A 10000-nucleotide genomic window follows, 5' to 3' on the forward strand; every position below is an offset into this window, starting at 1 on the left:
GAAAATTATCAAATGTTCGCTGGAGTAATTAACAGCACAAGATCTTCGACGAATGCAACGAGAAAAATGTAAAATGAATGACGAAGGTATGGCTTTAAGTGTACCTATTCATCTTAAAATTTATCTTTATTCACTTGAATATTTTCAATTTACTAGTCTATTTAAATGTTTATTCATAATTGCTTATTTAAGTATATAATTAATTGAAGAAAAAACAAAACAAAGACTGAGAAGAGACAAGGAGAGGGAGAGGGAGAGGGAGGAAGGGAGAGATCAAGATGGGGAGGGTGGGGAGAAGGGGGGATTGGAGTGGGAAGGAGGGGTGATTAAAGACGAGACCATACAAGAAAAGGGGGGAGTAAAGGGGGGGGGATGTTGGCGTAGTGAGAAAGATAGTATGTGAACTTAGAAAAAGAAAGAATAAAATGAGGTAAAATATTAACTGGGGAGAGAGTAATCGTACGACAATTCAAAGAGGACAGAGAAGATTTAGCTCGAACGATGAAGGGGATAAAGAAGGGAAAGAGGGGGAAGAAGAGTGAAGTAAAAAAGAAAAAGTAAAAGGAAAAGGAAGGTAGAAAATGGAGTGAAAGAAAGGAAGGAAGGAAGGAAGAAGAGAGAAAAAATATGAAGATGAAGATACTGCAAAGAAATGTAGGGTGGCCTGATCGCAGGCGGGAGGGGGAGATGAGGAAAAGGAATGTAATGAGGAGGAGGAGGAGAAGAGGGAGGGGATGAAGAATGAGGAGGGAGGGGAACAGGAAATCAAGGATAGAGGAAGGCGTGAAGAGAAGAGAGGAAGGAGAAAAGAGGGGAAGGAGGAGTGAAAGGAAAGAGAGAGGAAAGGGCAGTGATGGAAAGAGAGGGGAAAGGAGGATGGAGGAGTTGGGAGGGGGTGGGGAGTAGAGAGGGAGGGATGAGAGGGGAGAGTAGAGGACGAGGAGGAGGAGGAGGAGGAGGAGGAGGAGGACGAGGAGGAGGACGAGGAGGAGGAGGAGGAGGCAGGGGTAGAAGGAGTCTATGAGAGGGATGGGAAGGGGGAGTGGAGGAGGGAGGAGAAGAGCGAGGGAAGAAGAAGAAAAGGAAAGGGGAATGGGGGTGTGAGGCGAGGAGGAGAGAGGCAAGGGAAAGAAAGGAGGAGAAAAAGGGACAAGGCCGGCGACGTAGAACCCTGAATAGAATCGCCTGGCGACGACAGCCATAATAAAAATATGAAGAGAATGTCACCGTAGCGAAGGGGTTGATGGAGGTCATCTTGACCTGATCACTTGGCCCCAGACATTTTATATATATATATATATATATATATGTATATATATATGTATAATATGTGTGTGTGTGTGTGTGTGTGTGTGTGTGTGTGTGTGTGTGTGTGTGTGTGTGTGTGTGTGTGTGTGTGTGTGTGTGCACATGTGGTAGTAATAATTATAATAATGATAATAATTATGATGATTATGATAATGATAATCAGGATTTAGCCGGAATGAAAATTGTAAAGTGTTGTCATGCAAAGGGTTTAAGTGGCCAGAGAGTCGTAAGATAAGAGGAGGGAGATAGGGGGATGAGGTGGAGGAGGGAGATGGGGGGTGAGAAGGAGGAGGAGGGAGATGGGGGGGTTAAGACGAAAGGCGAGCAAGAGGGAAGGTGTGTTAGCTGGTGGGGGGAGGTGGGGGAGAATGGGGGGTTTAAGGGGAGCTTCTGCAAGAAGGAAGACCTTTTCCCTGTCGAAAATGAGGTCCTCCTCAAGAAGAAAGAATAGATTTGAACAAAAAAGAAGAGAGTTGGTGGCAAGAAGAGGAGGAGGAGGAAGTGAGGAGAGGCGTAGGGAGGAGAGGAGGGGGATGGGAAGGGGAGAAAGAGGAGGTAGAAGGGAAGGGGAGGAAGAGGAGGTAGGAGGGAAGGGGAGGAAGAGGAGGTAGGAGGGAAGGGGAGGAAGAGGAGGTAGGAGGGAAGGGGAGGAAGAGGAGGTAGGAGGGAAGGGGATGAAGAGGAGGTAGGAAGGAAAGGGAGAAAGAGGAGGTAGAAGGGAAGGGGAGGAAGAGGAGGTAGGAGGGAAGGGGAGAAAGAGGAGGTAGGAGGGTAGGGGAGGAGGTAGGAGGGAAGGGGAGGAAGAGGAGGTAGGAGGGAAGGGGAGGAAGAGGAGGTAGGAGGGAAGGGGAGGAAGAGGAGGTAGGAGAGAAGGGGAGGAAGAGGAGGTAGGAGGGAAGAGGCATTATTTACATGAGGAAGAGACGTGAGGTGGAAGTGAGAGGAGGAGGGTGGAGGGAGGAGAGATGGAGGCAAGTGTACGAGAACGTCTCCAATGTAGGAGTGGAGAGGGGGGGTAGGAAGGGAAGGAGGGGTAGGAAGGGAGGAAGGGGTAGGAAGGGAGGGAAGGGTAGGAGGGAAGGGAGGGGTAGGAAGGGAAGGGGTAGAAATGGAGGGGTGGGAGGTGTGGGAGGGGACGGGAGGGGAAGGAAGGGAGGGAGGGGGAAGGGATGGAGGAGGAGGGTAGGGAGGGATAGGAAGGGAGGGAGGGGAGGGAAGGATAGGAAGGGAGGGGGTAGGAAAGGAGGGAGTGGAGGGAGGGGCAGGAAGGGAGGGAGTGGAGGGAGGGGCAGGAAGGGAGGGAGTGGAGGGAGGGGCAGGAAGGGAGGGAGTGATAAGATGGGAGGGAAGGGCAGGAAAGGAGGGAGGAGTAGGAAGGGAGGGAGGGGAGGGAGGTGCAGGAAGGATGGGAGGGATAGGAAAGGAGGGAGGGATAGGAGGGGAGGTAGGGATAGGAAGGGAGGTAGGGATAGGAAGGGAGGGAGGGGAAGGAAGGGAGAGGGTGGTAAGAAGAGAGGGAGGGGCAGGAAGGGAGTGAGGGGAAGGAAGGGAGTGAGGGGAAGGAAGGGAGGGAGGGGCAGGAAGGGAGGTAGGGGTAGGAAGGGAGGGAAGGGTAGGAAGGAAAGGAGAGAGAAGGGAAGGGGAAGGGGGCGATGACGTGTAAGAAGAATGGAGAATATGAAGAGGAGGAAAAGGAGGAGGAGGAGGAGGAGGAGGAGAGAACAAGGAAATGGAAATTGGATATTTAGTAATAACGAACAGAAGTGGAAGGAAACAAGGAGTATAGGGAGAGGTACAGATGAAAGGAGGGAAGGAGGAAGGAGTGAGTGAGTGACAGAGAGGGGGAGAAGGAGGGAAGGAGGAAGGGAGGGAGGGAGGGAAGGAGGGAGGGAAAGAGGGAGGGAGGGAAGGAGGGATAATGGAAGAGGAAAGAAGGAAATTGGAAACTTATCAATTACAAACATTGAGAGGGAGGGAAAGAGAGAGGGAGTGTGGGAGGGAGAGAGGGAGGGAAGAAAGGTGGAACGGAGGGAGGGAGGGAGGGAGGGAGGGTGGGAGAGGATGATGTGTAAGAAGAAGGAGGATCAGGAGAAGTTAAATAGAGAGAAACAGGAAATTTTGCAATAATGAACAAGAAGGGAAAGGAAAAGAGAGAGGGAGGAGGGAGGGGAGAGGGAAGGGGAGAGGGAGGGGGAGAGGGAGGGGGAGAGGGAGGGAGGGAGAGAGGGTTTTAGTCTATTCCAAAAGGTGAATAAATCAGAAGGGAAGAAGAAGAAGAGGAGGAAGAAGGGGAAAAGGGGAAAGAGGACAGTGGGAGAAAAAAAATTTGAGAGAGCGGGGGAGAGGGAGGGGGAGATGAGGGGGGAGATTTTTGGAGGGGGAAGGGGGGGACGGGGATGAGGTGGCAGAGAGGATGAGCAGTCGACTTGAGGCTGGACGGACGCCGTCTTCTGCACAACCCGGCTTGCATGGCTCTCTCTCTCTCTCTCTCTCTCTCTCTCTCTCTCTCTCTCTCTCTCTCTCTCTCTCTCTCTCTCTCTCTCTCTCTCTCTCTCTCTCTCTCTCTCTCTCTCTCTCTCCTCTCTCTCTCTCTCTCTCTCTCTCTCTCTCTCTCTCTCTCTCTCTCTCTCTCTCTCTCTCTCTCTCTCTCTCTCTCTCTCTCTCTCTCTCTCTCTCTCGTCTGTCTGTCTCTGTTCCTATCTGTCTCTGTCTTTGTCTCTGTCTCTGAATCTGCCTCTCACTGTCCCTGTCTCTGTCTCTGAATCTGTCTCTTTCTCTTACTCTGTCTCTCTATCTCTCTCTCTCCCTGTCTGTCTGTCTGTCTCTCTGTATGTCTGTCTCTCTGTCTCTCTCTGTCACTGTCTCTGTTTCTCTCTCCCTCCACCCCACCCCCCTCTCTCTCTCTCTCTCTCTCTCTCTCTCTCTCTCTCTCTCTCTCTCTCTCTCTCTCTCTCTCTCTCTCTCTCTCTCTCTCTCTCTCTCTCTCTCTCTTTCTCTCTCCCTCTTTCTCTCTCTCTCTCTTTCTCTCTCTCTTTCTCTCTCTCTCTTTATCTCTCTCTCTTTATCTAATATTTTCTAGATAATCAAATGTAAGTCAGCAAACATTTGTTAGCGTATAATATGCACTAGTAACACAAGGTTTTTAAGCATATTCGATTTTGTAACATTGTTTTTTTTTTTTTTTTTTTTTTTTTTTTTTTACCTCCATGTTCTTGCGTTGATAAGCACTGCTAATACAAGTTTTTAAGCTTATATCATTTTGTACTATTATAAAGTCTTTAGTTTTTACCTTCATGTTTTATGTGCACAAAAATATGTATCACTATGTAATGCTCTTGTGAATATTGTAAATAATGTAAAGAATACCCAATGAAAATTGGAATAAAGGAATTATTATTATTATTACTCTATCTATCTATCTATCTATCTATCTCCCGCTCTCTCTTTAACGGTTCTTACTGAACTCCTTTCCTTTTATATATTTTATTCTGACTAATAGCCAATGATTTTATTAATTTAAGTGGAAACTGGACGCTGGAACATCGCGTTACAACAGCGATGGGGATGAACCCCTTTCAGCAGGGATCTGGCCTTCAGCCGAATAAGATCGTCTCACTTCAGCTGAAACAAGAGGATCTGGGTTGTTTTGTACAGTATATACACCATCGAAGTGATGGAGTCAAAACTCCAGACATAACCCCCAAGAAACCAAACTCCAGAGATCAAGTCCTCCCAGGTGACGACCCCAGAACCGAATCTATTCTTCTTTTCGAAATCAAGGACTTCCGTAAACCTCTTCAGTCCTCCAAATCCCTCCGCTGTCCTCATAAATCTATCCCACCGTTCTCACCTGGAGTCCTGCCTCGGTTTCCGAAGTCTCTCTTCGAACTCTGCCCTCGAAGTCAGTATTTGGATGTCTTCGTTTCATCGAACTCGACGCCCGAACTCGTACAAGAACACCTACGACAGGAGGCGCTGAGTAGCTGCGGCGACCGAAGCCGTCACCTTTGCCCTCTTATGAGTTAATTTATTTATAAAAATGGCCTTATCTAGACTCCGTCACTTAACCTACAATGTCACTTTAAATTGAGACCACATCTCCACCTTCCCTTCCTCCACCTCTCTCTCTCTCTCTCTCTCTCTCTCTCTCTCTCTCTCTCTCTCTCTCTCTCTCTCTCTCTCTCTCTCTCTCTCTCTCTCTCTCTCTCTCTCTCTCTCTCTCTCTCTCTCTCTCTCTCTCTCTCTCTCTTTCTCATTCACCTCTCTCCCTCTCTCTTTCTCGTTCACTCCCTCTCTCTTTCTACCTCTCTCTCTCTCTCTCTCTCTCTCTCTCTCTCTCTCTCTCTCTCTCTCTCTCTATCTATCTATCTATCTATCTATCTATCTATCTCACTCACTCACTCACTCACTCACTCACTCACTCACTCACTCACTCACTCACTCACACACTCACACACACACACACACACACACACACACACACACACACACACACACACACACACACACACACACACACACACACACACACACACACACACACACGATTTTAAACGCTCTTTCTTCTTCGGGAGAAGAGGCAAAGATTCTAATTTACTCGTAAAATGTGACCAGCTTGTGAACCATTTACCTCCCCATTTGGCAACTTGCAAATCCTTTCATCCTCAAAATCTTTCTCCCTCATTAAAAATCACTTGATCTCTTCCAGACTGTCACTTTCCGTCTACAGAGTGCCTTCCGCCACTCTCTCCCTCCTCGTCACCCTCCAGGCTCTCTGACCTCCCCCCTCCCTGTCCCTTCTCGTCCCTCCCTCGCCCTCCCTCCTCCTCCTCCTTCACTCTCTCTCCTCTCCACAATTTTCCTCCACAATCTCCCTCCACCTAATTTATGCTTTCTTATCTACCTCCTCTGCCCCTTATACCCTGCCTGCCACCTTCGTATTCTTTCCAATTCTCTAGTCATTCTATTCCCTATCCATCCCTTCCTTCCTCCTTTCCCCAGTTCTTTCCATTCCCCTAATCCTTTTCCTCTCCTTAATTCCTCCTTTTATCTTCCTCTCTCCCTACCCCCTCTGTATTCCTACCTTCCTTTCTCCCTCTCTCTCCCTACCCCTTCCCTATCCTTCCCTATCCTTCCCTTCCTCCTACTCCCTACATTCTCCAATCCTTTCGTCCTTTGCTTTCCTTACCTTCTCCCTATCCCTTCATCTCCCCTCTTTGTTCCCACCCTTCCCCTCCCACGTTCTGTCTCCCACCCAACCCAACCCGGCCGGCTTAGTCTGAGAACCAAGTTTTCTACGCTTGACTCGTTGTTGTTGGTTCTGATGCGGTGGAGAGGTCCCGATGCTTCCTTATACGCTTGACCGGAATGGGAAGGAGGAGGTTTTGGGGTGTTGGGGGAAGTCGTGGCTCGCGTCAGAGCGCAAACAGGCATTTCCGCTCATCCGATAAACGGAGAAAGTGACGCTTTAAGACCTTATCGCACTGGTCTATTTTTTCCTCCGACGAAAGAATCTGATATACTGGAGGAAAATGATTTTTCTCCAGCATATCAAATGACGTTCTATGTATTTTCGTTGATAAAACAAAATAGTTTGTCATAGTGATTTTACGGCTGAAAAGGTTCTGGTGGTGGGTGGTACCGCCGATTAATCGGAGGTCGGAGGAAAAATATCCCAGTGTGATAACCCCTTTAGCTCTGCAATAATCAGACTTTCAGAGGTGCACTAGTGGCCTAATCTGTAGCATGCTGGTCTCTTATCTTCTTAGTCGTAGGTTCGAGTCTCGCACTTCTCTCTGGTTCCCAGTAAGGACATACCTCTCATCAGTCCCTCACGGGTAGAATAGGTCAAAGGTGACGGCTTCGGCCGCAGCTACTCAGCGCCTCCTGACGTAGGATCCTCACTTTCTACCGACGAAAACCGTTTACCTGGCGGCACACTAGGCTAGCATGCTACTCGCTTTTGCTACTTCGTTTGAAGCGAAACGACTTCGGTTACAATATTCTAGACATCAGTAAGAACATCTCAACAATGTGTCTAACATTTGTATTTTAGGTTTAACTTCTCTTCGTCGTTCAGCTTCTCGCTATATGACGCAAACGAAGTAGCAAAAGCAAGTAGCATGCTATCGAGAAATGCCTGGCATACCACCATCTTTATATCAAATAAACGTTACTGACAGTAACACCATCTATAAAGAAAATAAAAATAATCGAACATTTTCCTCGAAATTCTCAATTCAAATCAGACCTCGGCGAACTCTGAAAGGGTTATCACACTAGGCTACTCTTCCTCCAACCTTCGATTAATCGGCGGTACCGCCACCACCTCCCGGACATTTTCTACCGTAAAATCATCACTGTGGTAAACTATTTTGTTTTCTTAACAATCTACATGGAGTGTCATTAGATATACTGGAGGAAAATTATTTCCCTCCAGCATATCAAATTCCTTTCCGAAAGCTGCTGGCTGCAAATCTGTTCCAAAAGTCGGAGGAAAAATAGCCTAGTGTGATAACGCTTTAAGTTTCTTGTAACTAAAGGGTTAGTTAAGTTAACTTTAACTAAGGCATCCTTAACCTGTTCAGCACGAGGTCCTGTCCTAAACTGAATAAAATCATCGCCACCCCGTCTCCCCACCGTCTCCTCCCCCTTTTCCTCCCCCGTCTCCTCCCCCCGTCTCCTCCCCCTGTCTCCTCCCCCGTCTCCTCCCCCGTCTCCTCCCCCCGTCTCCTCCCCCTGTCTCCTCCCCCGTCTCCTCCCTCCGTCTCCTCCCCGTCTCCTTCCCCTGTCTCCTCCCTCCGTCTGCTCCCTCCATATTCTTTCCCCCCGTGTCCTCCTCCCAGCTTCTTTCACCCAGTGTACTCCCCCCGTCTCTCCCCCCTCTCCTACTCCCCGTGTCCTCCCCCGTCTCCTCCCCGTCTCCTCCCCCGTCTCCTCCTCGTCTCCTCCCCCGTCTCCTCCTCGTCTCCTCCCTCGTCTCCTCCCCCGTCTCCTCTCCCGTCTTCTCCCCCGTCTCCTCTCCCGTCTTCTCCCCCGCCTCCTCTCCCCTCTTCTCCTCTCCCCCATTTCTCCTCCTCCCTCTCTGTCCTCCCCCATTTCTCCTCCCCATCTCCTCCCCCGGTCCCCTCTCCCGTCTCCCCCGCATCCTCCCCGTCTCCTCTCCCCGTCTCCTCCCCATCTCCCCATCTCACCCCCCATTTCCTCCCCCGTCTCCTATCCCATCTCCTCCCCCGTCTCCTCCCCCGCATCCTCCCCTTCTCTTCCCCACGTCTCCTCTCCCCGTCTCCTACTCATCTCCTCCCCCCATCTCCTACCCCGTCTCTTTCCCCGCATCCTCCCCGTCTCTTCCACCCCGTCTCCTCCCCCGTCTCCTTCCCCGTATCCTCCTCGTCTCCTCCTCCATCTCCTCTCCCCGTCTCCTCCCCCAACTCCCCCGTTCGTCTCCTCCCCCCTTTTCCTCACCCCGTCTCCGCCCCCATCTCGTTCCCCCGTCTCCTCCCCCCGTCTCCTCCCCCGTCTCCTTCCCTCCATTTCCTCCCCTCCATCTCCACCCTCCTGTCTCCTTTCCCCCCTTCTCCCTCCCTCCCCATCCCTAAAACAAAGGTTTTTGAGCCTTTACAGTCCCGTGGTCCCCTAATGAACCTCCTGTAATGTGCCGTGGCTCCCTAAACAGAAATGTGTAATGTTGAACTTTGTGTAATTTACATAAAAAATATAATAATGCATTAGATTTTTCACGAGAATGAAGAGATGTAATAATTATCTTTATATTGTGAAATCAGTATTACACTTTTAGTAAAACATTTCTCATTTTCTGTATCTATGGCTCCGGCCATAAAATTCAATATCTCCCCCCCCCCTAAAAGGGAGGGTAAGGAACCCCCCCCCCCATAATTGCTTCCTTACAAGATTACATTTAACATTTTAAGGCAATGTCCACAATGACAGAACCTCTTTCTTTTTTTCTTTTTCCTTCTTCTTCTTTTACTTTTTCTTTTTCTTTGTTTTCTTTCCTCTTTTTTTCTTTTTTCTTTTCTTCTTCCTTTTTTTCTTTTTTTTTCTTTTTTGCTTTCTTTTTCCTCTTCTTTTTCTTTTTTCTTTTCTTCTTTTTTTCTTCTCTTTTATTCTTCATTCTTCTCCTTTTACTTCTTTTTTAATTTTCTTTTTCTTTTTTCTTTTTTTCCTCTACTTTGTTTTCTTCCTTTTCTATCTTATATTTTCTTCCTTTTCTTTCTTTTTTCTTCATTTTAGTTTTTCTTCTTTCGTTTTCTTCTTAATATTTTTCTTCACCTATTTTCTGTTATTTTTTTTTTCTTCTTGATTTTACTTTTTTCTTAACTTCGTTGTTTCTTAATTTTTCTTTCTTTTTTCCTTTTTCTCATTCTCTCCTTCCTGTTCCTCTGCAAACCTATCTTCAAGGACTCTATTCCTCCCTCCCTCTTTCTCCCTCCCTCCCTCCCTCCCTTCCTCTTCCCTTCTTCTCATCTCTCCCCCTCCCTCTTCCCTCCCTCACTCCCTCCCTCCCTCCCTCCCTCCCTCCTTCCCTCTTCCCCTCTCCCTCCCTCCCTCTTCCCCTCTCCCTCCCTCCCTCTTCCCCTCTCCCTCTCTCCCTCCCTCTTCCCCTCTCCCTCCCTCTCTCCCTCCCTCATTCCCTCTCTCCCTCCCTCTTCCCCTCTCCCTCCCTTCTTCC

Source organism: Oratosquilla oratoria, chromosome 42, assembly GCF_046742065.1.
Source record: "Oratosquilla oratoria isolate Oo_2021 chromosome 42, ASM4674206v1, whole genome shotgun sequence".
NCBI lineage: Eukaryota > Metazoa > Arthropoda > Malacostraca > Stomatopoda > Squillidae > Oratosquilla > Oratosquilla oratoria.